The 27,919-nt window shown below is 49.7% G+C and overlaps 14 non-coding genes across 14 annotated transcripts; all 14 read left to right on the top strand.

Annotated features, from left to right (window-relative positions):
- The first annotated feature begins 1,480 nt into the window (after positions 1-1,480).
- Trnaa-agc (transfer RNA alanine (anticodon AGC)) lies at positions 1,481-1,554 on the top strand. Its single transcript has one exon. It is a non-coding gene; the product is annotated as a tRNA-Ala (tRNA).
- A 1,489-nt stretch (positions 1,555-3,043) lies between these two features.
- On the top strand, positions 3,044-3,117 carry Trnaa-agc (transfer RNA alanine (anticodon AGC)). Its single transcript has one exon. It is a non-coding gene; the product is annotated as a tRNA-Ala (tRNA).
- Positions 3,118-4,609: 1,492 nt separating this feature from the next.
- Positions 4,610-4,683, top strand: Trnaa-agc (transfer RNA alanine (anticodon AGC)). The gene has a single exon. It is a non-coding gene; the product is annotated as a tRNA-Ala (tRNA).
- A 1,489-nt stretch (positions 4,684-6,172) lies between these two features.
- On the top strand, positions 6,173-6,246 carry Trnaa-agc (transfer RNA alanine (anticodon AGC)). Its single transcript has one exon. It is a non-coding gene; the product is annotated as a tRNA-Ala (tRNA).
- A 1,489-nt stretch (positions 6,247-7,735) lies between these two features.
- On the top strand, positions 7,736-7,809 carry Trnaa-agc (transfer RNA alanine (anticodon AGC)). Its single transcript has one exon. It is a non-coding gene; the product is annotated as a tRNA-Ala (tRNA).
- Positions 7,810-10,863: 3,054 nt separating this feature from the next.
- Positions 10,864-10,937, top strand: Trnaa-agc (transfer RNA alanine (anticodon AGC)). Its single transcript has one exon. It is a non-coding gene; the product is annotated as a tRNA-Ala (tRNA).
- A 1,493-nt stretch (positions 10,938-12,430) lies between these two features.
- Positions 12,431-12,504, top strand: Trnaa-agc (transfer RNA alanine (anticodon AGC)). The gene has a single exon. It is a non-coding gene; the product is annotated as a tRNA-Ala (tRNA).
- A 1,490-nt stretch (positions 12,505-13,994) lies between these two features.
- Trnaa-agc (transfer RNA alanine (anticodon AGC)) lies at positions 13,995-14,068 on the top strand. Its single transcript has one exon. It is a non-coding gene; the product is annotated as a tRNA-Ala (tRNA).
- Positions 14,069-15,560: 1,492 nt separating this feature from the next.
- Trnaa-agc (transfer RNA alanine (anticodon AGC)) lies at positions 15,561-15,634 on the top strand. The gene has a single exon. It is a non-coding gene; the product is annotated as a tRNA-Ala (tRNA).
- A 1,491-nt stretch (positions 15,635-17,125) lies between these two features.
- Trnaa-agc (transfer RNA alanine (anticodon AGC)) lies at positions 17,126-17,199 on the top strand. The gene has a single exon. It is a non-coding gene; the product is annotated as a tRNA-Ala (tRNA).
- Positions 17,200-18,690: 1,491 nt separating this feature from the next.
- Trnaa-agc (transfer RNA alanine (anticodon AGC)) lies at positions 18,691-18,764 on the top strand. Its single transcript has one exon. It is a non-coding gene; the product is annotated as a tRNA-Ala (tRNA).
- Positions 18,765-23,385: 4,621 nt separating this feature from the next.
- Positions 23,386-23,459, top strand: Trnaa-agc (transfer RNA alanine (anticodon AGC)). Its single transcript has one exon. It is a non-coding gene; the product is annotated as a tRNA-Ala (tRNA).
- Positions 23,460-24,960: 1,501 nt separating this feature from the next.
- Trnaa-agc (transfer RNA alanine (anticodon AGC)) lies at positions 24,961-25,034 on the top strand. The gene has a single exon. It is a non-coding gene; the product is annotated as a tRNA-Ala (tRNA).
- A 1,491-nt stretch (positions 25,035-26,525) lies between these two features.
- On the top strand, positions 26,526-26,599 carry Trnaa-agc (transfer RNA alanine (anticodon AGC)). The gene has a single exon. It is a non-coding gene; the product is annotated as a tRNA-Ala (tRNA).
- The last annotated feature ends 1,320 nt before the right edge of the window (positions 26,600-27,919 follow it).

Here is a 27,919-nt window from a genome sequence, read left to right as displayed (position 1 = left end):
ACACCTACAAGCGCCCCTTGCCATGCAAGTGGAATAATTCCCAACCAGCAGGGGTGTCTAGGCAGATACAAGCGAACGATTAGCAACCACAATTGTCAAGCGTGCTTTTATTCGTGCGCAGGAAGCACCCTCCTCCCACACCTACACTTAATTAAGAAACAGTACAAATGTTCCCATAAGATTCTCAAGCCTACGTCGGAAAGATCTGCCTTGCGCCGAGTTCACGTAAATCCCACTGCACGTTCCCATTCTTTGCGTGCAGTCGGCTGCTACTGGTGTTGCTGGTTGTGACTGCTGATAACAGATGCCGTAGCAATCAATTCATGGAGTGAGTTGTATGTTTTGCGATAGTCTGTCCCTGACAAGCAAGCACAGGTGATATAGGTGCGAACACAGGAAGCTTGCAGCCCCTCGTTGCCTGCAGACACAGAGCAGCCACACTAGGAGAGCGGCCTAAGCCGTAGGCGAAATGTGCTCATTCGCTTTGGCACGACGTCGAACTATAAATAAGGCTGTCACTAGCGTGAGCGTCGTGTAAAGTCGGAAAAGTCGGCTGCAGGGGTGATTGCCAAGTTTGGGCAGCGTTTCGTAGTATATCAGTGCAATGAAGACGTGTCCCAGTGTTTCGCAGTTGGACGACAAGAGTTTTACACAGTAGCAAAGAGCGAGGCACTGAGTTGGCATGAACAATGGAGAGCACAATGGGGCTCGAGATGTGCTTGTTACCTCAGGTGCTGTGTGATTGTCGACAAGGAGTGAAATGGACCAATTTGTGACCGCCCTTTCAATTTAAGACGTTAAAAACAGACGGAATTTGCATTCGTAATGCCAGAGCATCGGAACTACTTGGAACTCTTGTGTATATGAACGTGTCCGCGCCTTTGTACTCTGGTACGTTCGCCGCTACAAACCAACCAACCATCGTGCCCGTGCACATCAGAGTCGCAATGAATGGAGAATAGCCAGGCTTGGTCGTGTGTGCAGCCGTAGCTCAGTTGGCAGATCGTTCGCTTAGCGTGTGAAAGGTCTCGGGTTCAATCCCCGGCTCCTCCATGTTTTGTGGTCAGTGCATGGTAAGTGTTGGTCGCGGCGAACATAAAGGCACGCAAGAAGTTGCAAAACCAGCGTCACAGAGTGATATGATGTATACTGTCATCAGGAGAGCCAGATGTAAGTGTGGGGACCGGCTGTTATCGAGGTGTTATCGAGTGCAGATCTGTCTTAGGTATCACGGCATAACGTCATTGAAGTCTAGAGAGTGGACAACACGTTCGTCTTACTCAGAGCGGTGTCCGAACTCTATTTTCGACGTTATGCGTGCCACTTTCATTGTGGCCGACTACGATTCGATAGAGAATGCACGAAACCTGAAAGACACCCTCACTGATACATGGAAAGTGTCGTTTGTCTGCGGAATAATGGGAGTGCAAGGGTCTGTGACGTTGATATGGCTGTATGTAGCACTATTAGTCAACGGGGGGGTGGGCGTAGCTCAGATGGTAGAGCGCTCGCTTAGCGTGCGAGAGGTACTGGGATCGATACCCAGCGCCTCCAGAATTTTTAACACACCTACAAGCGCCCCTTGCCATGCAAGTGGAATAATTCCCAACCAGCAGAGGTGTCTAGGCAGATACAAGCGAACGATTAGCAACCACAATTGCCAAGCGTGCTTTTATTCGTGCGCAGGAAGCACCCTCCTCCCACACCTACACTTAATTAAGAAACAGTACAAATGTTCCCATAAGATTCTCAAGCCTGCGTCGGAAAGATCTGCCTTGCGCCGAGTTCACGTAAATCCCACTGCACGTTCCCATTCTTTGCGTGCAGTCGGCTGCTACTGGTGTTGCTGGTTGTGACTGCTGATAACAGATGCCGTAGCAATCAATTCATGGAGTGAGTTGTATGTTTTGCGATAGTCTGTCTCTGACAAGCAAGCACAGGTGATATAGGTGCGAACACAGGAAGCTTGCAGCCCCTCGTTGCCTGCAGACACAGAGCAGCCACACTAGGAGAGCGGCCTAAGCCGTAGGCGAAATGTGCTCATTCGCTTTGGCGCGACGTCGAACTATAAATAAGGCTGTCACTAGCGTGAGCGTCGTGTAAAGTCGGAAAAGTCGGCTGCAGGGGTGATTGCCAAGTTTGGGCAGCGTTTCGTAGTATATAAGTGCAATGAAGACGTGTCCCAGTGTTTCGCAGTTGGACGACAAGAGTTTTACACAGTAGCAAAGAGCGAGGCACTGAGTTGGCATGAACAATGGAGAGCACAATGGGGCTCGAGATGTGCTTGTTACCTCAGGTGCTGTGTGATTGTCGACAAGGAGTGAAATGGACCAATTTGTGACCGCCCTTTCAATTTAAGACGTTAAAAACAGACGGAATTTGCATTCGTAATGCCAGAGCATCGGAACTACTTGGAACTCTTGTGTATATGGACGTGTCCGCGCCTTTGTACTCTGGTACCTTCGCCGCTACAAACCAACCAACCATCGTGCCCGTGCACATTAGAGTCGCAAAGAATGGAGAATAGCCAGGCTTAAGTGTGTGCAGCCGTAGCTCAGTTGGCAGATCGTTCGCTTAGCGTGTGAAAGGTCTCGGGTTCAATCCCCGGCTCCTCCATGTTTTGTGGTCAGTGCATGGTAAGTGTTGGTCGCGGCGAACATAAAGGCACGCAAGAAGTTGCAAAACCAGCGTCACAGACTGATATGATGTATACTGTCATCAGGAGAGCCAGATGTAAGTGTGGGGACCGGCTGTTATCGAGGTGTTATCGAGTGCAGATCTGTCTTAGGTATCACGGCATAACGTCATTGAAGTCTAGAGAGTGGACAACACGTTCGTCTTACTCAGAGCGGTGTCCGAACTCTATTTTCGACGTTATGCGTGCCACTTTCATTGTGGCCGACTACGATTCGATAGAGAATGCACGAAACCAAAAAGACACCCTCACTGATACATAGAAAGTGTCGTTTGTCTGCGGAATAATGGGAGTGCAAGGGTCTGTGACGTTGATATGGCTGTATGTAGCACTATTAGTCAACGGGGGGGTGGGCGTAGCTCAGATGGTAGAGCGCTCGCTTAGCGTGCGAGAGGTACTGGGATCGATACCCAGCGCCTCCAGAATTTTTAACACACCTACAAGCGCCCCTTGCCATGCAAGTGGAATAATTCCCAACCAGCAGGGGTGTCTAGGCAGATACAAGCGAACGATTAGCAACCACAATTGTCAAGCGTGCTTTTATTCGTGCGCAGGAAGCACCCTCCTCCCACACCTACACTTAATTAAGAAACAGTACAAATGTTCCCATAAGATTCTCAAGCCTACGTCGGAAAGATCTGCCTTGCGCCGAGTTCACGTAAATCCCACTGCACGTTCCCATTCTTTGCGTGCAGTCGGCTGCTACTGGTGTTGCTGGTTGTGACTGCTGATAACAGATGCCGTAGCAATCAATTCATGGAGTGAGTTGTATGTTTTGCGATAGTCTGTCCCTGACAAGCAAGCACAGGTGATATAGGTGCGAACACAGGAAGCTTGCAGCCCCTCGTTGCCTGCAGACACAGAGCAGCCACACTAGGAGAGCGGCCTAAGCCGTAGGCGAAATGTGCTCATTCGCTTTGGCACGACGTCGAACTATAAATAAGGCTGTCACTAGCGTGAGCGTCGTGTAAAGTCGGAAAAGTCGGCTGCAGGGGTGATTGCCAAGTTTGGGCAGCGTTTCGTAGTATATAAGTGCAATGAAGACGTGTCCCAGTGTTTCGCAGTTGGACGACAAGAGTTTTACACAGTAGCAAAGAGCGAGGCACTGAGTTGGCATGAACAATGGAGAGCACAATGGGGCTCGAGATGTGCTTGTTACCTCAGGTGCTGTGTGATTGTCGACAAGGAGTGAAATGGACCAATTTGTGACCGCCCTTTCAATTTAAGACGTTAAAAACAGACGGAATTTGCATTCGTAATGCCAGAGCATCGGAACTACTTGGAACTCTTGTGTATATGAACGTGTCCGCGCCTTTGTACTCTGGTACGTTCGCCGCTACAAACCAACCAACCATCGTGCCCGTGCACATCAGAGTCGCAATGAATGGAGAATAGCCAGGCTTGGTCGTGTGTGCAGCCGTAGCTCAGTTGGCAGATCGTTCGCTTAGCGTGTGAAAGGTCTCGGGTTCAATCCCCGGCTCCTCCATTTTTTTGTGGTCAGTGCATGGTAAGTGTTGGTCGCGGCGAACATAAAGGCACGCAAGAAGTTGCAAAACCAGCGTCACAGACTGATATGATGTATACTGTCATCAGGAGAGCCAGATGTAAGTGTGGGGACCGGCTGTTATCGAGGTGTTATCGAGTGCAGATCTGTCTTAGGTATCACGGCATAACGTCATTGAAGTCTAGAGAGTGGACAACACGTTCGTCTTACTCAGAGCGGTGTCCGAACTCTATTTTCGACGTTATGCGTGCCACTTTCATTGTGGCCGACTACGATTCGATACAGAATGCACGAAACCTGAAAGACACCCTCACTGATACATAGAAAGTGTCGTTTGTCTGCGGAATAATGGGAGTGCAAGGGTCTGTGACGTTGATATGGCTGTATGTAGCACTATTGGTCAACGGGGGGGTGGGCGTAGCTCAGATGGTAGAGCGCTCGCTTAGCGTGCGAGAGGTACTGGGATCGATACCCAGCGCCTCCAGAATTTTTAACACACCTACAAGCGCCCCTTGCCATGCAAGTGGAATAATTCCCAACCAGCAGAGGTGTCTAGGCAGATACAAGCGAACGATTAGCAACCACAATTGCCAAGCGTGCTTTTATTCGTGCGCAGGAAGCACCCTCCTCCCACACCTACACTTAATTAAGAAACAGTACAAATGTTCCCATAAGATTCTCAAGCCTGCGTCGGAAAGATCTGCCTTGCGCCGAGTTCACGTAAATCCCACTGCACGTTCCCATTCTTTGCGTGCAGTCGGCTGCTACTGGTGTTGCTGGTTGTGACTGCTGATAACAGATGCCGTAGCAATCAATTCATGGAGTGAGTTGTATGTTTTGCGATAGTCTGTCTCTGACAAGCAAGCACAGGTGATATAGGTGCGAACACAGGAAGCTTGCAGCCCCTCGTTGCCTGCAGACACAGAGCAGCCACACTAGGAGAGCGGCCTAAGCCGTAGGCGAAATGTGCTCATTCGCTTTGGCGCGACGTCGAACTATAAATAAGGCTGTCACTAGCGTGAGCGTCGTGTAAAGTCGGAAAAGTCGGCTGCAGGGGTGATTGCCAAGTTTGGGCAGCGTTTCGTAGTATATAAGTGCAATGAAGACGTGTCCCAGTGTTTCGCAGTTGGACGACAAGAGTTTTACACAGTAGCAAAGAGCGAGGCACTGAGTTGGCATGAACAATGGAGAGCACAATGGGGCTCGAGATGTGCTTGTTACCTCAGGTGCTGTGTGATTGTCGACAAGGAGTGAAATGGACCAATTTGTGACCGCCCTTTCAATTTAAGACGTTAAAAACACACGGAATTTGCATTCGTAATACCAGAGCATCGGAACTACTTGGAACTCTTGTGTATATGGACGTGTCCGCGCCTTTGTACTCTGGTACCTTCGCCGCTACAAACCAACCAACCATCGTGCCCGTGCACATTAGAGTCGCAAAGAATGGAGAATAGCCAGGCTTAAGTGTGTGCAGCCGAAGCTCAGTTGGCAGATCGTTCGCTTAGCGTATGAAAGGTCTCGGGTTCAATCCCCGGCTCCTCCATGTTTTGTGGTCAGTGCATGGTAAGTGTTGGTCGCGGCGAACATAAAGGCACGCAAGAAGTTGCAAAACCAGCGTCACAGACTGATATGATGTATACTGTCATCAGGAGAGCCAGATGTAAGTGTGGGGACCGGCTGTTATCGAGGTGTTATCGAGTGCAGATCTGTCTTAGGTATCACGGCATAACGTCATTGAAGTCTAGAGAGTGGACAACACGTTCGTCTTACTCAGAGCGGTGTCCGAACTCTATTTTCGACGTTATGCGTGCCACTTTCATTGTGGCCGACTACGATTCGATAGAGAATACACGAAACCAAAAAGACACCCTCACTGATACATAGAAAGTGTCGTTTGTCTGCGGAATAATGGGAGTGCAAGGGTCTGTGACGTTGATATGGCTGTATGTAGCACTATTAGTCAACGGGGGGGTGGGCGTAGCTCAGATGGTAGAGCGCTCGCTTAGCGTGCGAGAGGTACTGGGATCGATACCCAGCGCCTCCAGAATTTTTAACACACCTACAAGCGCCCCTTGCCATGCAAGTGGAATAATTCCCAACCAGCAGGGGTGTCTAGGCAGATACAAGCGAACGATTAGCAACCACAATTGTCAAGCGTGCTTTTATTCGTGCGCAGGAAGCACCCTCCTCCCACACCTACACTTAATTAAGAAACAGTACAAATGTTCCCATAAGATTCTCAAGCCTACGTCGGAAAGATCTGCCTTGCGCCGAGTTCACGTAAATCCCACTGCACGTTCCCATTCTTTGCGTGCAGTCGGCTGCTACTGGTGTTGCTGGTTGTGACTGCTGATAACAGATGCCGTAGCAATCAATTCATGGAGTGAGTTGTATGTTTTGCGATAGTCTGTCCCTGACAAGCAAGCACAGGTGATATAGGTGCGAACACAGGAAGCTTGCAGCCCCTCGTTGCCTGCAGACACAGAGCAGCCACACTAGGAGAGCGGCCTAAGCCGTAGGCGAAATGTGCTCATTCGCTTTGGCGCGACGTCGAACTATAAATAAGGCTGTCACTAGCGTGAGCGTCGTGTAAAGTCGGAAAAGTCGGCTGCAGGGGTGATTGCCAAGTTTGGGCAGCGTTTCGTAGTATATCAGTGCAATGAAGACGTGTCCCAGTGTTTCGCAGTTGGACGACAAGAGTTTTACACAGTAGCAAAGAGCGAGGCACTGAGTTGGCATGAACAATGGAGAGCACAATGGGGCTCGAGATGTGCTTGTTACCTCAGGTGCTGTGTGATTGTCGACAAGGAGTGAAATGGACCAATTTGTGACCGCCCTTTCAATTTAAGACGTTAAAAACAGACGGAATTTGCATTCGTAATGCCAGAGCATCGGAACTACTTGGAACTCTTGTGTATATGGACGTGTCCGCGCCTTTGTACTCTGGTACCTTCGCCGCTACAAACCAACCAACCATCGTGCCCGTGCACATTAGAGTCGCAAAGAATGGAGAAAAGCCAGGCTTAAGTGTGTGCAGCCGTAGCTCAGTTGGCAGATCGTTCGCTTAGCGTGTGAAAGGTCTCGGGTTCAATCCCCGGCTCCTCCATGTTTTGTGGTCAGTGCATGGTAAGTGTTGGTTGCGGCGAACATAAAGGCACGCAAGAAGTTGCAAAACCAGCGTCACAGACTGATATGATGTATACTGTCATCAGGAGAGCCAGATGTAAGTGTGGGGACCGGCTGTTATCGAGGTGTTATCGAGTGCAGATCTGTCTTAGGTATCACGGCATAACGTCATTGAAGTCTAGAGAGTGGACAACACGTTCGTCTTACTCAGAGCGGTGTCCGAACTCTATTTTCGACGTTATGCGTGCCACTTTCATTGTGGCCGACTACGATTCGATACAGAATGCACGAAACCTGAAAGACACCCTCACTGATACATAGAAAGTGTCGTTTGTCTGCGGAATAATGGGAGTGCAAGGGTCTGTGACGTTGATATGGCTGTATGTAGCACTATTAGTCAACGGGGGGGTGGGCGTAGCTCAGATGGTAGAGCGCTCGCTTAGCGTGCGAGAGGTACTGGGATCGATACCCAGCGCCTCCAGAATTTTTAACACACCTACAAGCGCCCCTTGCCATGCAAGTGGAATAATTCCCAACCAGCAGAGGTGTCTAGGCAGATACAAGCGAACGATTAGCAACCACAATTGGCAAGCGTGCTTTTATTCGTGCGCAGGAAGCACCCTCCTCCCACACCTACACTTAATTAAGAAACAGTACAAATGTTCCCATAAGATTCTCAAGCCTGCGTCGGAAAGATCTGCCTTGCGCCGAGTTCACGTAAATCCCACTGCACGTTCCCATTCTTTGCGTGCAGTCGGCTGCTACTGGTGTTGCTGGTTGTGACTGCTGATAACAGATGCCGTAGCAATCAATTCATGGAGTGAGTTGTATGTTTTGCGATAGTCTGTCTCTGACAAGCAAGCACAGGTGATATAGGTGCGAACACAGGAAGCTTGCAGCCCCTCGTTGCCTGCAGACACAGAGCAGCCACACTAGGAGAGCGGCCTAAGCCGTAGGCGAAATGTGCTCATTCGCTTTGGCGCGACGTCGAACTATAAATAAGGCTGTCACTAGCGTGAGCGTCGTGTAAAGTCGGAAAAGTCGGCTGCAGGGGTGATTGCCAAGTTTGGGCAGCGTTTCGTAGTATATAAGTGCAATGAAGACGTGTCCCAGTGTTTCGCAGTTGGACGACAAGAGTTTTACACAGTAGCAAAGAGCGAGGCACTGAGTTGGCATGAACAATGGAGAGCACAATGGGGCTCGAGATGTGCTTGTTACCTCAGGTGCTGTGTGATTGTCGACAAGGAGTGAAATGGACCAATTTGTGACCGCCCTTTCAATTTAAGACGTTGAAAACAGACGGAATTTGCATTCGTAATGCCAGAGCATCGGAACTACTTGGAACTCTTGTGTATATGGACGTGTCCGCGCCTTTGTACTCTGGTACCTTCGCCGCTACAAACCAACCAACCATCGTGCCCGTGCACATTAGAGTCGCAAAGAATGGAGAATAGCCAGGCTTAAGTGTGTGCAGCCGTAGCTCAGTTGGCAGATCGTTCGCTTAGCGTGTGAAAGGTCTCGGGTTCAATCCCCGGCTCCTCCATGTTTTGTGGTCAGTGCATGGTAAGTGTTGGTCGCGGCGAACATAAAGGCACGCAAGAAGTTGCAAAACCAGCGTCACAGACTGATATGATGTATACTGTCATCAGGAGAGCCAGATGTAAGTGTGGGGACCGGCTGTTATCGAGGTGTTATCGAGTGCAGATCTGTCTTAGGTATCACGGCATAACGTCATTGAAGTCTAGAGAGTGGACAACACGTTCGTCTTACTCAGAGCGGTGTCCGAACTCTATTTTCGACGTTATGCGTGCCACTTTCATTGTGGCCGACTACGATTCGATACAGAATGCACGAAACCTGAAAGACACCCTCACTGATACATAGAAAGTGTCGTTTGTCTGCGGAATAATGGGAGTGCAAGGGTCTGTGACGTTGATATGGCTGTATGTAGCACTATTAGTCAACGGGGGGGTGGGCGTAGCTCAGATGGTAGAGCGCTCGTTTAGCGTGCGAGAGGTACTGGGATCGATACCCAGCGCCTCCAGAATTTTTAACACACCTACAAGCGCCCCTTGCCATGCAAGTGGAATAATTCCCAACCAGCAGAGGTGTCTAGGCAGATACAAGCGAACGATTAGCAACCACAATTGCCAAGCGTGCTTTTATTCGTGCGCAGGAAGCACCCTCCTCCCACACCTACACTTAATTAAGAAACAGTACAAATGTTCCCATAAGATTCTCAAGCCTGCGTCGGAAAGATCTGCCTTGCGCCGAGTTCACGTAAATCCCACTGCACGTTCCCATTCTTTGCGTGCAGTCGGCTGCTACTGGTGTTGCTGGTTGTGACTGCTGATAACAGATGCCGTAGCAATCAATTCATGGAGTGAGTTGTATGTTTTGCGATAGTCTGTCTCTGACAAGCAAGCACAGGTGATATAGGTGCGAACACAGGAAGCTTGCAGCCCCTCGTTGCCTGCAGACACAGAGCAGCCACACTAGGAGAGCGGCCTAAGCCGTAGGCGAAATGTGCTCATTCGCTTTGGCGCGACGTCGAACTATAAATAAGGCTGTCACTAGCGTGAGCGTCGTGTAAAGTCGGAAAAGTCGGCTGCAGGGGTGATTGCCAAGTTTGGGCAGCGTTTCGTAGTATATAAGTGCAATGAAGACGTGTCCCAGTGTTTCGCAGTTGGACGACAAGAGTTTTACACAGTAGCAAAGAGCGAGGCACTGAGTTGGCATGAACAATGGAGAGCACAATGGGGCTCGAGATGTGCTTGTTACCTCAGGTGCTGTGTGATTGTCGACAAGGAGTGAAATGGACCAATTTGTGACCGCCCTTTCAATTTAAGACGTTAAAAACAGACGGAATTTGCATTCGTAATGCCAGAGCATCGGAACTACTTGGAACTCTTGTGTATATGGACGTGTCCGCGCCTTTGTACTCTGGTACCTTCGCCGCTACAAACCAACCAACCATCGTGCCCGTGCACATCAGAGTCGCAATGAATGGAGAATAGCCAGGCTTGGTCGTGTGTGCAGCCGTAGCTCAGTTGGCAGATCGTTCGCTTAGCGTGTGAAAGGTCTCGGGTTCAATCCCCGGCTCCTCCATGTTTTGTGGTCAGTGCATGGTAAGTGTTGGTCGCGGCGAACATAAAGGCACGCAAGAAGTTGCAAAACCAGCGTCACAGACTGATATGATGTATACTGTCATCAGGAGAGCCAGATGTAAGTGTGGGGACCGGCTGTTATCGAGGTGTTATCGAGTGCAGATCTGTCTTAGGTATCACGGCATAACGTCATTGAAGTCTAGAGAGTGGACAACACGTTCGTCTTACTCAGAGCGGTGTCCGAACTCTATTTTCGACGTTATGCGTGCCACTTTCATTGTGGCCGACTACGATTCGATAGAGAATGCACGAAACCTGAAAGACACCCTCACTGATACATAGAAAGTGTCGTTTGTCTGCGGAATAATGGGAGTGCAAGGGTCTGTGACGTTGATATGGCTGTATGTAGCACTATTAGTCAACGGGGGGGTGGGCGTAGCTCAGATGGTAGAGCGCTCGCTTAGCGTGCGAGAGGTACTGGGATCGATACCCAGCGCCTCCAGAATTTTTAACACACCTACAAGCGCCCCTTGCCATGCAAGTGGAATAATTCCCAACCAGCAGAGGTGTCTAGGCAGATACAAGCGAACGATTAGCAACCACAATTGCCAAGCGTGCTTTTATTCGTGCGCAGGAAGCACCCTCCTCCCACACCTACACTTAATTAAGAAACAGTACAAATGTTCCCATAAGATTCTCAAGCCTGCGTCGGAAAGATCTGCCTTGCGCCGAGTTCACGTAAATCCCACTGCACGTTCCCATTCTTTGCGTGCAGTCGGCTGCTACTGGTGTTGCTGGTTGTGACTGCTGATAACAGATGCCGTAGCAATCAATTCATGGAGTGAGTTGTATGTTTTGCGATAGTCTGTCCCTGACAAGCAAGCACAGGTGATATAGGTGCGAACACAGGAAGCTTGCAGCCCCTCGTTGCCTGCAGACACAGAGCAGCCACACTAGGAGAGCGGCCTAAGCCGTAGGCGAAATGTGCTCATTCGCTTTGGCGCGACGTCGAACTATAAATAAGGCTGTCACTAGCGTGAGCGTTGCGTGAGCGTCGTGTAAAGTCGGCTGCAGGGGTGATTGCCAAGTTTGGGCAGCGTTTAGTAGTATATCAGTGCAATGAAGACGTGTCCCAGTGTTTCGCAGTTGGACGACAAGAGTTTTACACAGTAGCAAAGAGCGAGGCACTGAGTTGGCATGAACAATGGAGAGCACAATGGGGCTCGAGATGTGCTTGTTACCTCAGGTGCTGTGTGATTGTCGACAAGGAGTGAAATGGACCAATTTGTGACCGCCCTTTCAATTTAAGACGTTAAAAACAGACGGAATTTGCATTCGTAATGCCAGAGCATCGGAACTACTTGGAACTCTTGTGTATATGAACGTGTCCGCGCCTTTGTACTCTGGTACGTTCGCCGCTACAAACCAACCAACCATCGTGCCCGTGCACATTAGAGTCGCAAAGAATGGAGAATAGCCAGGCTTGGTCGTGTGTGCAGCCGTAGCTCAGTTGGCAGATCGTTCGCTTAGCGTGTGAAAGGTCTCGGGTTCAATCTCCGGCTCCTCCATGTTTTGTGGTCAGTGCATGGTAAGTGTTGGTCGCGGCGAACATAAAGGCACGCAAGAAGTTGCAAAACCAGCGTCACAGAGTGATATGATGTATACTGTCATCAGGAGAGCCAGATGTAAGTGTGGGGACCGGCTGTTATCGAGGTGTTATCGAGTGCAGATCTGTCTTAGGTATCACGGCATAACGTCATTGAAGTCTAGAGAGTGGACAACACGTTCGTCTTACTCAGAGCGGTGTCCGAACTCTATTTTCGACGTTATGCGTGCCACTTTCATTGTGGCCGACTACGATTCGATAGAGAATGCACGAAACCTGAAAGACACCCTCACTGATACATAGAAAGTGTCGTTTGTCTGCGGAATAATGGGAGTGCAAGGGTCTGTGACGTTGATATGGCTGTATGTAGCACTATTAGTCAACGGGGGGGTGGGCGTAGCTCAGATGGTAGAGCGCTCGCTTAGCGTGCGAGAGGTACTGGGATCGATACCCAGCGCCTCCAGAATTTTTAACACACCTACAAGCGCCCCTTGCCATGCAAGTGGAATAATTCCCAACCAGCAGAGGTGTCTAGGCAGATACAAGCGAACGATTAGCAACCACAATTGCCAAGCGTGCTTTTATTCGTGCGCAGGAAGCACCCTCCTCCCACACCTACACTTAATTAAGAAACAGTACAAATGTTCCCATAAGATTCTCAAGCCTGCGTCGGAAAGATCTGCCTTGCGCCGAGTTCACGTAAATCCCACTGCACGTTCCCATTCTTTGCGTGCAGTCGGCTGCTACTGGTGTTGCTGGTTGTGACTGCTGATAACAGATGCCGTAGCAATCAATTCATGGAGTGAGTTGTATGTTTTGCGATAGTCTGTCTCTGACAAGCAAGCACAGGTGATATAGGTGCGAACACAGGAAGCTTGCAGCCCCTCGTTGCCTGCAGACACAGAGCAGCCACACTAGGAGAGCGGCCTAAGCCGTAGGCGAAATGTGCTCATTCGCTTTGGCGCGACGTCGAACTATAAATAAGGCTGTCACTAGCGTGAGCGTCGTGTAAAGTCGGAAAAGTCGGCTGCAGGGGTGATTGCCAAGTTTGGGCAGCGTTTCGTAGTATATCAGTGCAATGAAGACGTGTCCCAGTGTTTCGCAGTTGGACGACAAGAGTTTTACACAGTAGCAAAGAGCGAGGCACTGAGTTGGCATGAACAATGGAGAGCACAATGGGGCTCGAGATGTGCTTGTTACCTCAGGTGCTGTGTGATTGTCGACAAGGAGTGAAATGGACCAATTTGTGACCGCCCTTTCAATTTAAGACGTTAAAAACAGACGGAATTTGCATTCGTAATGCCAGAGCATCGGAACTACTTGGAACTCTTGTGTATATGAACGTGTCCGCGCCTTTGTACTCTGGTACCTTCGCCGCTACAAACCAACCAACCATCGTGCCCGTGCACATCAGAGTCGCAATGAATGGAGAATAGCCAGGCTTGGTCGTGTGTGCAGCCGTAGCTCAGTTGGCAGATCGTTCGCTTAGCGTGTGAAAGGTCTCGGGTTCAATCCCCGGCTCCTCCATGTTTTGTGGTCAGTGCATGGTAAGTGTTGGTCGCGGCGAACATAAAGGCACGCAAGAAGTTGCAAAACCAGCGTCACAGACTGATATGATGTATACTGTCATCAGGAGAGCCAGATGTAAGTGTGGGGACCGGCTGTTATCGAGGTGTTATCGAGTGCAGATCTGTCTTAGGTATCACGGCATAACGTCATTGAAGTCTAGAGAGTGGACAACACGTTCGTCTTACTCAGAGCGGTGTCCGAACTCTATTTTCGACGTTATGCGTGCCACTTTCATTGTGGACGACTACGATTCGATAGAGAATGCACGAAACCTGAAAGACACCCTCACTGATACATAGAAAGTGTCGTTTGTCTGCGGAATAATGGGAGTGCAAGGGTCTGTGACGTTGATATGGCTGTATGTAGCACTATTAGTCAACGGGGGGTGGGCGTAGCTCAGATGGTAGAGCGCTCGCTTAGCGTGCGAGAGGTACTGGGATCGATACCCAGCGCCTCCAGAATTTTTAACACACCTACAAGCGCCCCTTGCCATGCAAGTGGAATAATTCCCAACCAGCAGAGGTGTCTAGGCAGATACAAGCGAACGATTAGCAACCACAATTGTCAAGCGTGCTTTTATTCGTGCACAGGAAGCACCCTCCTCCCACACCTACACTTAATTAAGAAACAGTACAAATGTTCCCATAAGATTCTCAAGCCTACGTCGGAAAGATCTGCCTTGCGCCGAGTTCACGTAAATCCCACTGCACGTTCCCATTCTTTGCGTGCAGTCGGCTGCTACTGGTGTTGCTGGTTGTGACTGCTGATAACAGATGCCGTAGCAATCAATTCATGGAGTGAGTTGTATGTTTTGCGATAGTCTGTCTCTGACAAGCAAGCACAGGTGATATAGGTGCGAACACAGGAAGCTTGCAGCCCCTCGTTGCCTGCAGACACAGAGCAGCCACACTAGGAGAGCGGCCTAAGCCGTAGGCGAAATGTGCTCATTCGCTTTGGCGCGACGTCGAACTATAAATAAGGCTGTCACTAGCGTGAGCGTCGTGTAAAGTCGGAAAAGTCGGCTGCAGGGGTGATTGCCAAGTTTGGGCAGCGTTTCGTAGTATATCAGTGCAATGAAGACGTGTCCCAGTGTTTCGCAGTTGGACGACAAGAGTTTTACACAGTAGCAAAGAGCGAGGCACTGAGTTGGCATGAACAATGGAGAGCACAATGGGGCTCGAGATGTGCTTGTTACCTCAGGTGCTGTGTGATTGTCGACAAGGAGTGAAATGGACCAATTTGTGACCGCCCTTTCAATTTAAGACGTTAAAAACAGACGGAATTTGCATTCGTTATGCCAGAGCATCGGAACTACTTGGAACTCTTGTGTATATGAACGTGTCCGCGCCTTTGTACTCTGGTACCTTCGCCGCTACAAACCAACCAACCATCGTGCCCGTGCACATCAGAGTCGCAATGAATGGAGAATAGCCAGGCTTGGTCGTGTGTGCAGCCGTAGCTCAGTTGGCAGATCGTTCGCTTAGCGTGTGAAAGGTCTCGGGTTCAATCCCCGGCTCCTCCATGTTTTGTGGTCAGTGCATGGTAAGTGTTGGTCGCGGCGAACATAAAGGCACGCAAGAAGTTGCAAAACCAGCGTCACAGACTGATATGATGTATACTGTCATCAGGAGAGCCAGATGTAAGTGTGGGGACCGGCTGTTATCGAGGTGTTATCGAGTGCAGATCTGTCTTAGGTATCACGGCATAACGTCATTGAAGTCTAGAGAGTGGACAACACGTTCGTCTTACTCAGAGCGGTGTCCGAACTCTATTTTCGACGTTATGCGTGCCACTTTCATTGTGGCCGAATACGATTCGATAGAGAATGCACGAAACCTGAAAGACACCCTCACTGATACATAGAAAGTGTCGTTTGTCTGCGGCATAATGGGAGTGCAAGGGTCTGTGACGTTGATATGGCTGTATGTAGCACTATTAGTCAACGGGGGGGGTGGGCGTAGCTCAGATGGTAGAGCGCTCGCTTAGCGTGCGAGAGGTACTGGGATCGATACCCAGCGCCTCCAGAATTTTTAACACACCTACAAGCGCCCCTTGCCATGCAAGTGGAATAATTCCCAACCAGCAGAGGTGTCTAGGCAGATACAAGCGAACGATTAGCAACCACAATTGTCAAGCGTGCTTTTATTCGTGCGCAGGAAGCACCCTCCTCCCACACCTACACTTAATTAAGAAACAGTACAAATGTTCCCATAAGATTCTCAAGCCTACGTCGGAAAGATCTGCCTTGCGCCGAGTTCACGTAAATCCCACTGCACGTTCCCATTCTTTGCGTGCAGTCGGCTGCTACTGGTGTTGCTGGTTGTGACTGCTGATAACAGATGCCGTAGCAATCAATTCATGGAGTGAGTTGTATGTTTTGCGATAGTCTGTCTCTGACAAGCAAGCACAGGTGATATAGGTGCGAAAACAGGAAGCTTGCAGCCCCTCGTTGCCTGCAGACACAGAGCAGCCACACTAGGAGAGCGGCCTAAGCCGTAGGCGAAATGTGCTCATTCGCTTTGGCGCGACGTCGAACTATAAATAAGGCTGTCACTAGCGTGAGCGTCGTGTAAAGTCGGAAAAGTCGGCTGCAGGGGTGATTGCCAAGTTTGGGCAGCGTTTCGTAGTATATCAGTGCAATGAAGACGTGTCCCAGTGTTTCGCAGTTGGACGATAAGAGTTTTACACAGTAGCAAAGAGCGAGGCACTGAGTTGGCATGAACAATGGAGAGCACAATGGGGCTCGAGATGTGCTTGTTACCTCAGGTGCTGTGTGATTGTCGACAAGGAGTGAAATGGACCAATTTGTGACCGCCCTTTCAATTTAAGACGTTAAAAACAGACGGAATTTGCATTCGTAATACCAGAGCATCGGAACTACTTGGAACTCTTGTGTATATGAACGTGTCCGCGCCTTTGTACTCTGGTACCTTCGCCGCTACAAACCAACCAACCATCGTGCCCGTGCACATCAGAGTCGCAAAGAATGGAGAATAGCCAGGCTTGGTCGTGTGTGCAGCCGTAGCTCAGTTGGCAGATCGTTCGCTTAGCGTGTGAAAGGTGTCGTGTTCAATCCCCGGCTCCTCCATGTTTTGTGGTCAGTGCATGGTAAGTGCTGGTCGCGGCGAACATAAAGGCACGCAAGAAGTTGCAAAACCAGCGTCACAGACTGATATGATGTATACTGTCATCAGGAGAGCCAGATGTAAGTGTGGGGACCGGCTGTTATCGAGGTGTTATCGAGTGCAGATCTGTCTTAGGTATCACGGCATAACGTCATTGAAGTCTAGAGAGTGGACAACACGTTCGTCTTACTCAGAGCGGTGTCCGAACTCTATTTTAGACGTTATGCGTGCCACTTTCATTGTTGCCGACTACGATTCGATACAGAATGCACGAAACCTGAAAGACACCCTCACTGATATATAGAAAGTGTCGTTTGTCTGCGGAATAATGGGAGTGCAAGGGTCTGTGACGTTGATATGGCTGTATGTAGCACTATTAGTCAACGGGGGGGTGGGCGTAGCTCAGATGGTAGAGCGCTCGCTTAGCGTGCGAGAGGTACTGGGATCGATACCCAGCGCCTCCAGAATTTTTAACACACCTACAAGCGCCCCTTGCCATGCAAGTGGAATAATTCCCAACCAGCAGAGGTGTCTAGGCAGATACAAGCGAACGATTAGCAACCACAATTGTCAAGCGTGCTTTTATTCGTGCGCAGGAAGCACCCTCCTCCCACACCTACACTTAATTAAGAAACAGTACAAATGTTCCCATAAGATTCTCAAGCCTACGTCGGAAAGATCTGCCTTGCGCCGAGTTCACGTAAATCCCACTGCACGTTCCCATTCTTTGCGTGCAGTCGGCTGCTACTGGTGTTGCTGGTTGTGACTGCTGATAACAGATGCCGTAGCAATCAATTCATGGAGTGAGTTGTATGTTTTGCGATAGTCTGTCTCTGACAAGCAAGCACAGGTGATATAGGTGCGAACACAGGAAGCTTGCAGCCCCTCGTTGCCTGCAGACACAGAGCAGCCACACTAGGAGAGCGGCCTAAGCTGTAGGCGAAATGTGCTCATTCGCTTTGGCGCGACGTCGAACTATAAATAAGGCTGTCACTAGCGTGAGTGTCGTGTAAAGTCGGAAAAGTCGGCTGCAGGGGTGATTGCCAAGTTTGGGCAGCGTTTCGTAGTATATCAGTGCAATGAAGACGTGTCCCTGTGTTTCGCAGTTGGACGACAAGAGTTTTACACAGTAGCAAAGAGCGAGGCACTGAGTTGGCATGAACAATGGAGAGCACAATGGGGCTCGAGATGTGCTTGTTACCTCAGGTGCTGTGTGATTGTCGACAAGGAGTGAAATGGACCAATTTGTGACCGCCCTTTCAATTTAAGACGTTAAAAACAGACGGAATTTGCATTCGTAATGCCAGAGCATCGGAACTACTTGGAACTCTTGTGTATATGAACGTGTCCGCGCCTTTGTACTCTGGTACCTTCGCCGCTACAAACCAACCAACCATCGTGCCCGTGCACATCAGAGTCGCAAAGAATGGAGAATAGCCAGGCTTGGTCGTGTGTGCAGCCGTAGCTCAGTTGGCAGATCGTTCGCTTAGCGTGTGAAAGGTCTCGGGTTCAATCCCCGGCTCCTCCATGTTTTGTGGTCAGTGCATGGTAAGTGTTGGTCGCGGCGAACATAAAGGCACGCAAGAAGTTGCAAAACCAGCGTCACAGACTGATATGATGTATACTGTCATCAGGAGAGCCAGATGTAAGTGTGGGGACCGGCTGTTATCGAGGTGTTATCGAGTGCAGATCTGTCTTAGGTATCACGGCATAACGTCATTGAAGTCTGGAGAGTGGACAACACGTTCGTCTTACTCAGAGCGGTGTCCGAACTCTATTTTCGACGTTATGCGTGCCACTTTCATTGTTGCCGACTACGATTCGATAGAGAATGCACGAAACCTGAAAGACACCCTCACTGATACATAGAAAGTGTCGTTTGTCTGCGGAATAATGGGAGTGCAAGGGTCTGTGACGTTGATATGGCTGTATGTAGCACTATTAGTCAACGGGGGGGTGGGCGTAGCTCAGATGGTAGAGCGCTCGCTTAGCGTGCGAGAGGTACTGGGATCGATACCCAGCGCCTCCAGAATTTTTAACACACCTACAAGCGCCCCTTGCCATGCAAGTGGAATAATTCCCAACCAGCAGAGGTGTCTAGGCAGATACAAGCGAACGATTAGCAACCACAATTGTCAAGCGTGCTTTTATTCATGCGCAGGAAGCACCCTCCTCCCACACCTACACTTAATTAAGAAACAGTACAAATGTTCCCATAAGATTCTCAAGCCTACGTCGGAAAGATCTGCCTTGCGCCGAGTTCACGTAAATCCCACTGCACGTTCCCATTCTTTGCGTGCATTCGGCTGCTACTGGTGTTGCTGGTTGTGACTGCTGATAACAGATGCCGTAGCAATCAATTCATGGAGTGAGTTGTATGTTTTGCGATAGTCTGTCTCTGACAAGCAAGCACAGGTGATATAGGTGCGAACACAGGAAGCTTGCAGCCCCTCGTTGCCTGCAGACACAGAGCAGCCACACTAGGAGAGCGGCCTAAGCCGTAGGCGAAATGTGCTCATTCGCTTTGGCGCGACGTCGAACTATAAATAAGGCTGTCACTAGCGTGAGCGTCGTGTAAAGTCGGAAAAGTCGGCTGCAGGGGTGATTGCCAAGTTTGGGCAGCGTTTCGTAGTATATCAGTGCAATGAAGACGTGTCCCAGTGTTTCGCAGTTGGACGACAAGAGTTTTACACAGTAGCAAAGAGCGAGGCACTGAGTTGGCATGAACAATGGAGAGCACAATGGGGCTCGAGATGTGCTTGTTACCTCAGGTGCTGTGTGATTGTCGAGAAGGAGTGAAATGGACCAATTTGTGACCGCCCTTTCAATTTAAGACGTTAAAAACAGACGGAATTTGCATTCGTAATGCCAGAGCATCGGAACTACTTGGAACTCTTGTGTATATGAACGTGTCCGCGCCTTTGTACTCTGGTACCTTCGCCGCTACAAACCAACCAACCATCGTGCCCGTGCACATCAGAGTCGCAAAGAATGGAGAATAGCCAGGCTTGGTCGTGTGTGCAGCCGTAGCTCAGTTGGCAGATCGTTTGCTTAGCGTGTGAAAGGTCTCGGGTTCAATCCCCGGCTCCTCCATGTTTTGTGGTCAGTGCATGGTAAGTGTTGGTCGCGGCGAACATAAAGGCACGCAAGAAGTTGCAAAACCAGCGTCACAGACTGATATGATGTATACTGTCATCAGGAGAGCCAGATGTAAGTGTGGGGACCGGCTGTTATCGAGGTGTTATCGAGTGCAGATCTGTCTTAGGTATCACGGCATAACGTCATTGAAGTCTAGAGAGTGGACAACACGTTCGTCTTACTCAGAGCGGTGTCCGAACTCTATTTTCGACGTTATGCGTGACACTTTCATTGTGGCCGACTACGATTCTATACAGAATGCACGAAACCTGAAAGACACCCTCACTGATACATAGAAAGTGTCGTTTGTCTGCGGAATAATGGGAGTGCAAGGGTCTGTGACGTTGATATGGCTGTATGTAGCACTATTACTCAACGGGGGGGTGGGCGTGGCTCTGATGGTAGAGCGCTCGCTTAGCGTGCGAGATGTATTGGGATCGATACCCAGCGCCTCCAGAATTTTTAACACACCTACAAGCGCCCCTTGCCATGCAAGTGGAATAATTCCCAACCAGCAGAGGTGTCTAGGCAGATACAAGCGAACGATTAGCAACCACAATTGTCAAGCGTGCTTTTATTCGTGCGCAGGAAGCACCCTCCTCCCACACCTACACTTAATTAAGAAACAGTACAAATGTTCTCATAAGATTCTCAAGCCTACGTCGGAAAGATCTGCCTTGCGCCCAGTTCACGTAAATCCCACTGCACGTTCCCATTCTTTGCGTGCAGTCGGCTGCTACTGGTGTTGCTGGTTGTGACTGCTGATAACAGATGCCGTAGCAATCAATTCATGGAGTGAGTTGTATGTTTTGCGATAGTCTGTCCCTGACAAGCAAGCACAGGTGATATAGGTGCGAACACAGGAAGCTTGCAGCCCCTCGTTGCCTGCAGACACAGAGCAGCCACACTAGGAGAGCGGCCTAAGCCGTAGGCGAAATGTGCTCATTCGCTTTGGCGCGACGTCGAACTATAAATAAGGCTGTCACTAGCGTGAGCGTCGTGTAAAGTCGGAAAAGTCGGCTGCAGGGGTGATTGCCAAGTTTGGGCAGCGTTTCGTAGTATATCAGTGCAATGAAGACGTGTCCCAGTGTTTCGCAGTTGGACGACAAGAGTTTTACACAGTAGCAAAGAGCGAGGCACTGAGTTGGCATGAACAACGGAGAGCACAATGGGGCTCGAGATGTGCTTGTTACCTCAGGTGCTGTGTGATTGTCGACAAGGAGTGAAATGGACCAATTTGTGACCGCCCTTTCAATTTAAGACGTTAAAAACAGACGGAATTTGCATTCGTAATACCAGAGCATCGGAACTACTTGGAACTCTTGTGTATATGAACGTGTCCGCGCCTTTGTACTCTGGTACCTTCGCCGCTACAAACCAACCAACCATCGTGCCCGTGCACATCAGAGTCGCAAAGAATGGAGAATAGCCAGGCTTGGTCGTGTGTGCAGCCGTAGCTCAGTTGGCAGATCGTTTGCTTAGCGTGTGAAAGGTCTCGGGTTCAATCCCCGGCTCCTCCATGTTTTGTGGTCAGTGCATGGTAAGTGTTGGTCGCGGCGAACATAAAGGCACGCAAGAAGTTGCAAAACCAGCGTCACAGACTGATATGATGTATACTGTCATCAGGAGAGCCAGATGTAAGTGTGGGGACCGGCTGTTATCGAGGTGTTATCGAGTGCAGATCTGTCTTAGGTATCACGGCATAACGTCATTGAAGTCTAGAGAGTGGACAACACGTTCGTCTTACTCAGAGCGGTGTCCGAACTCTATTTTCGACGTTATGCGTGACACTTTCATTGTGGCCGACTACGATTCTATACAGAATGCACGAAACCTGAAAGACACCCTCACTGATACATAGAAAGTGTCGTTTGTCTGCGGAATAATGGGAGTGCAAGGGTCTGTGACGTTGATATGGCTGTATGTAGCACTATTACTCAACGGGGGGGTGGGCGTGGCTCTGATGGTAGAGCGCTCGCTTAGCGTGCGAGAGGTATTGGGATCGATACCCAGCGCCTCCAGAATTTTTAACACACCTACAAGCGCCCCTTGCCATGCAAGTGGAATAATTCCCAACCAGCAGAGGTGTCTAGGCAGATACAAGCGAACGATTAGCAACCACAATTGCCAAGCGTGCTTTTATTCGTGCGCAGGAATCACCCTCCTCCCACACCTACACTTAATTAAGAAACAGTACAAATGTTCCCATAAGATTCTCAAGCCTACGTCGGAAAGATCTGCCTTGCGCCCAGTTCACGTAAATCCAACTGCACGTTCCCATTCTTTGCGTGCAGTCGGCTGCTACTGGTGTTGCTGGTTGTGACTGCTGATAACAGATGCCGTAGCAATCAATTCATGGAGTGAGTTGTATGTTTTGCGATAGTCTGTCCCTGACAAGCAAGCACAGGTGATATAGGTGCGAACACAGGAAGCTTGCAGCCCCTCGTTGCCTGCAGACACAGAGCAGCCACACTAGGAGAGCGGCCTAAGCCGTAGGCGAAATGTGCTCATTCGCTTTGGCGCGACGTCGAACTATAAATAAGGCTGTCACTAGCGTGAGCGTCGTGTAAAGTCGGAAAAGTCGGCTGCAGGGGTGATTGCCAAGTTTGGGCAGCGTTTCGTAGTATATCAGTGCAATGAAGACGTGTCCCAGTGTTTCGCAGTTGGACGACAAGAGTTTTACACAGTAGCAAAGAGCGAGGCACTGAGTTGGCATGAACAACGGAGAGCACAATGGGGCTCGAGATGTGCTTGTTACCTCAGGTGCTGTGTGATTGTCGACAAGGAGTGAAATGGACCAATTTGTGACCGCCCTTTCAATTTAAGACGTTAAAAACAGACGGAATTTGCATTCGTAATACCAGAGCATCGGAACTACTTGGAACTCTTGTGTATATGAACGTGTCCGCGCCTTTGTACTCTGGTACCTTCGCCGCTACAAACCAACCAACCATCGTGCCCGTGCACATCAGAGTCGCAAAGAATGGAGAATAGCCAGGCTTGGTCGTGTGTGCAGCCGTAGCTCAGTTGGCAGATCGTTCGCTTAGCGTGTGAAAGGTGTCGTGTTCAATCCCCGGCTCCTCCATGTTTTGTGGTCAGTGCATGGTAAGTGCTGGTCGCGGCGAACATAAAGGCAAGCAAGAAGTTGCAAAACCAGCGTCACAGACTGATATGATGTATACTGTCATCAGGAGAGCCAGATGTAAGTGTGGGGACCGGCTGTTATCGAGGTGTTATCGAGTGCAGATCTGTCTTAGGTATCACGGCATAACGTCATTGAAGTCTAGAGAGTGGACAACACGTTCGTCTTACTCAGAGCGGTGTCCGAACTCTATTTTCGACGTTATGCGTGCCACTTTCATTGTTGCCGACTACGATTCGATAGAAAATGCACGAAACCTGAAAGACACCCTCACTGATACATAGAAAGTGTCGTTTGTCTGCGGAATAATGGGAGTGCAAGGGTCTGTGACGTTGATATGGCTGTATGTAGCACTATTAGTCAACGGGGGGGTGGGCGTAGCTCAGATGGTAGAGCGCTCGCTTAGCGTGCGAGAGGTACTGGGATCGATACCCAGCGCCTCCAGAATTTTTAACACACCTACAAGCGCCCCTTGCCATGCAAGTGGAATAATTCCCAACCAGCAGAGGTGTCTAGGCAGATACAAGCGAACGATTAGCAACCACAATTGTCAAGCGTGCTTTTATTCGTGCGCAGGAAGCACCCTCCTCCCACACCTACACTTAATTAAGAAACAGTACAAATGTTCCCATAAGATTCTCAAGCCTACGTCGGAAAGATCTGCCTTGCGCCGAGTTCACGTAAATCCCACTGCACGTTCCCATTCTTTGCGTGCAGTCGGCTGCTACTGGTGTTGCTGGTTGTGACTGCTGATAACAGATGCCGTAGCAATCAATTCATGGAGTGAGTTGTATGTTTTGCGATAGTCTGTCTCTGACAAGCAAGCACAGGTGATATAGGTGCGAACACAGGAAGCTTGCAGCCCCTCGTTGCCTGCAGACACAGAGCAGCCACACTAGGAGAGCGGCCTAAGCCGTAGGCGAAATGTGCTCATTCGCTTTGGCGCGACGTCGAACTATAAATAAGGCTTTCACTAGCGTGAGCGTTGCGTGAGCGTCGTGTAAAGTCGGAAAAGTCGGCTGCAGGGGTGATTGCCAAGTTTGGGCAGCGTTTCGTAGTATATCAGTGCAATGAAGACGTGTCCCAGTGTTTCGCAGTTGGACGACAAGAGTTTTACACAGTAGCAAAGAGCGAGGCACTGAGTTGGCATGAACAATGGAGAGCACAATGGGGCTCGAGATGTGCTTGTTACCTCAGGTGCTGTGTGATTGTCGAGAAGGAGTGAAATGGACCAATTTGTGACCGCCCTTTCAATTTAAGACGTTAAAAACAGAAGGAATTTGCATTCGTAATGCCAGAGCATCGGAACTACTTGGAACTCTTGTGTATATGAACGTGTCCGCGCCTTTGTACTCTGGTACGTTCGCCGCTACAAACCAACCAACCATCGTGCCCGTGCACATTAGAGTCGCAAAGAATGGAGAATAGCCAGGCTTGGTCGTGTGTGCAGCCGTAGCTCAGTTGGCAGATCGTTCGCTTAGCGTGTGAAAGGTCTCGGGTTCAATCCCCGGCTCCTCCATGTTTTGTGGTCAGTGCATGTAAGTGTTGGTCGCGGCGAACATAAAGGCACGCAAGAAGTTGCAAAACCAGCGTCACAGACTGATATGATGTATACTGTCATCAGGAGAGCCAGATGTAAGTGTGGGGACCGGCTGTTATCGAGGTGTTATCGAGTGCAGATCTGTCTTAGGTATCACGGCATAACGTCATTGAAGTCTAGAGAGTGGACAACACGTTCGTCTTACTCAGAGCGGTGTCCGAACTCTATTTTCGACGTTATGCGTGCCACTTTCATTGTGGCCGACTACGATTCGATACAGAATGCACGAAACCTGAAAGACACCCTCACTGATACATAGAAAGTGTCGTTTGTCTGCGGAATAATGGGAGTGCAAGGGTCTGTGACGTTGATATGGCTGTATGTAGCACTATTAGTCAACGGGGGGGTGGGCGTAGCTCAGATGGTAGAGCGCTCGCTTAGCGTGCGAGAGGTACTGGGATCGATACCCAGCGCCTCCAGAATTTTTAACACACCTACAAGCGCCCCTTGCCGTGCAAGTGGAATAATTCCCAACCAGCAGAGGTGTCTAGGCAGATACAAGCGAACGATTAGCAACCACAATTGTCAAGCGTGCTTTTATTCGTGCGCAGGAAGCACCCTCCTCCCACACCTACACTTAATTAAGAAACAGTACAAATGTTCCCATAAGATTCTCAAGCCTACGTCGGAAAGATCTGCCTTGCGCCGAGTTCACGTAAATCCCACTGCACGTTCCCATTCTTTGCGTGCAGTCGGCTGCTACTGGTGTTGCTGGTTGTGACTGCTGATAACAGATGCCGTAGCAATCAATTCATGGAGTGAGTTGTATGTTTTGCGATAGTCTGTCCCTGACAAGCAAGCACAGGTGATATAGGTGGGAACACAGGAAGCTTGCAGCCCCTCGTTGCCTGCAGACACAGAGCAGCCACACTAGGAGAGCGGCCTAAGCCGTAGGCGAAATGTGCTCATTCGCTTTGGCGCGACGTCGAACTATAAATAAGGCTGTCACTAGCGTGAGCGTCGTGTAAAGTCGGAAAAGTCGGCTGCAGGGGTGATTGCCAAGTTTGGGCAGCGTTTCGTAGTATATCAGTGCAATGAAGACGTGTCCCAGTGTTTCGCAGTTGGACGACAAGAGTTTTACACAGTAGCAAAGAGCGAGGCACTGAGTTGGCATGAACAACGGAGAGCACAATGGGGCTCGAGATGTGCTTGTTACCTCAGGTGCTGTGTGATTGTCGACAAGGAGTGAAATGGACCAATATGTGACCGCCCTTTCAATTTAAGACGTTAAAAACAGACGGAATTTGCATTCGTAATACCAGAGCATCGGAACTACTTGGAACTCTTGTGTATATGAACGTGTCCGCGCCTTTGTACTCTGGTACCTTCGCCGCTACAAACCAACCAACCATCGTGCCCGTGCACATCAGAGTCGCAAAGAATGGAGAATAGCCAGGCTTGGTCGTGTGCGCAGCCGTAGCTCAGTTGGCAGATCGTTCGCTTAGCGTGTGAAAGGTCTCGTGTTCAATCCCCGGCTCCTCCATGTTTTGTGGTCAGTGCATGGTAAGTGTTGGTCGCGGCGAACATAAAGGCACGCAAGAAGTTGCAAAACCAGCGTCACAGACTGATATGATGTATACTGTCATCAGGAGAGCCAGATGTAAGTGTGGGGACCGGCTGTTATCGAGGTGTTATCGAGTGCAGATCTGTCTTAGGTATCACGGCATAACGTCATTGAAGTCTAGAGAGTGGACAACACGTTCGTCTTACTCAGAGCGGTGTCCGAACTCTATTTTCGACGTTATGCGTGACACTTTCATTGTGGCCGACTACGATTCGATACAGAATGCACGAAACCTGAAAGACACCCTCACTGATACATAGAAAGTGTCGTTTGTCTGCGGAATAATGGGAGTGCAAGGGTCTGTGACGTTGATATGGCTGTATGTAGCACTATTAGTCAACGGGGGGGTGGGCGTAGCTCAGATGGTAGAGCGCTCGCTTAGCGTGCGAGAGGTACTGGGATCGATACCCAGCGCCTCCAGAATTTTTAACACACCTACAAGCGCCCCTTGCCATGCAAGTGGAATAATTCCCAACCAGCAGAGGTGTCTAGGCAGATACAAGCGAACGATTAGCAACCACAATTGTCAAGCGTGCTTTTATTCGTGCGCAGGAAGCACCCTCCTCCCACACCTACACTTAATTAAGAAACAGTACAAATGTTCCCATAAGATTCTCAAGCCTGCGTCGGAAAGATCTGCCTTGCGCCGAGTTCACGTAAATCCCACTGCACGTTCCCATTCTTTGCGTGCAGTCGGCTGCTACTGGTGTAGCTGGTTGTGACTGCTGATAAGAGATGCCGTAGCAATCAATTCATGGAGTGAGTTGTATGTTTTGCGATAGTCTGTCTCTGACAAGCAAGCACAGGTGATATAGGTGCGAACACAGGAAGCTTGCAGCCCCTCGTTGCCTGCAGACACAGAGCAGCCACACTAGGAGAGCGGCCTAAGCCGTAGGCGAAATGTGCTCATTCGCTTTGGCGCGACGTCGAACTATAAATAAGGCTGTCACTAGCGTGAGCGTCGTGTAAAGTCGGAAAAGTCGGCTGCAGGGGTGATTGCCAAGTTTGGGCAGCGTTTCGTAGTATATCAGTGCAATGAAGACGTGTCCCAGTGTTTCGCAGTTGGACGACAAGAGTTTTACACAGTAGCAAAGAGCGAGGCACTGAGTTGGCATGAACAATGGAGAGCACAATGGGGCTCGAGATGTGCTTGTTACCTCAGGTGCTGTGTGATTGTCGACAAGGAGTGAAATGGACCAATTTGTGACCGCCCTTTCAATTTAAGACGTTAAAAACAGACGGAATTTGCATTCGTAATGCCAGAGCATCGGAACTACTTGGAACTCTTGTGTATATGAACGTGTCCGCGCCTTTGTACTCTGGTACCTTCGCCGCTACAAACCAACCAACCATCGTGCCCGTGCACATCAGAGTCGCAAAGAATGGAGAATAGCCAGGCTTGGTCGTGTGTGCAGCCGTAGCTCAGTTGGCAAATCGTTCGCTTAGCGTGTGAAAGGTCTCGGGTTCAATCCCCGGCTCCTCCATTTTTTTGTGGTCAGTGCATGGTAAGTGTTGGTCGCGGCGAACATAAAGGCACGCAAGAAGTTGCCAAAACCAGCGTCACAGACTGATATGATGTATACTGTCATCAGGAGAGCCAGATGTAAGTGTGGGGACCGGCTGTTATCGAGGTGTTATCGAGTGCAGATCTGTCTTAGGTATCACGGCATAACGTCATTGAAGTCTAGAGAGTGGACAACACGTTCGTCTTACTCAGAGCGGTGTCCGAACTCTATTTTC

This window comes from Schistocerca gregaria, chromosome 11 (genome assembly GCF_023897955.1).
Source record: "Schistocerca gregaria isolate iqSchGreg1 chromosome 11, iqSchGreg1.2, whole genome shotgun sequence".
In the NCBI taxonomy this organism is placed as follows: Eukaryota; Metazoa; Arthropoda; class Insecta; order Orthoptera; family Acrididae; genus Schistocerca; species Schistocerca gregaria.
The sequence above is the reverse complement of the archived record's forward strand: the minus strand, read 5'-3'. Positions and strand labels throughout refer to the sequence as shown.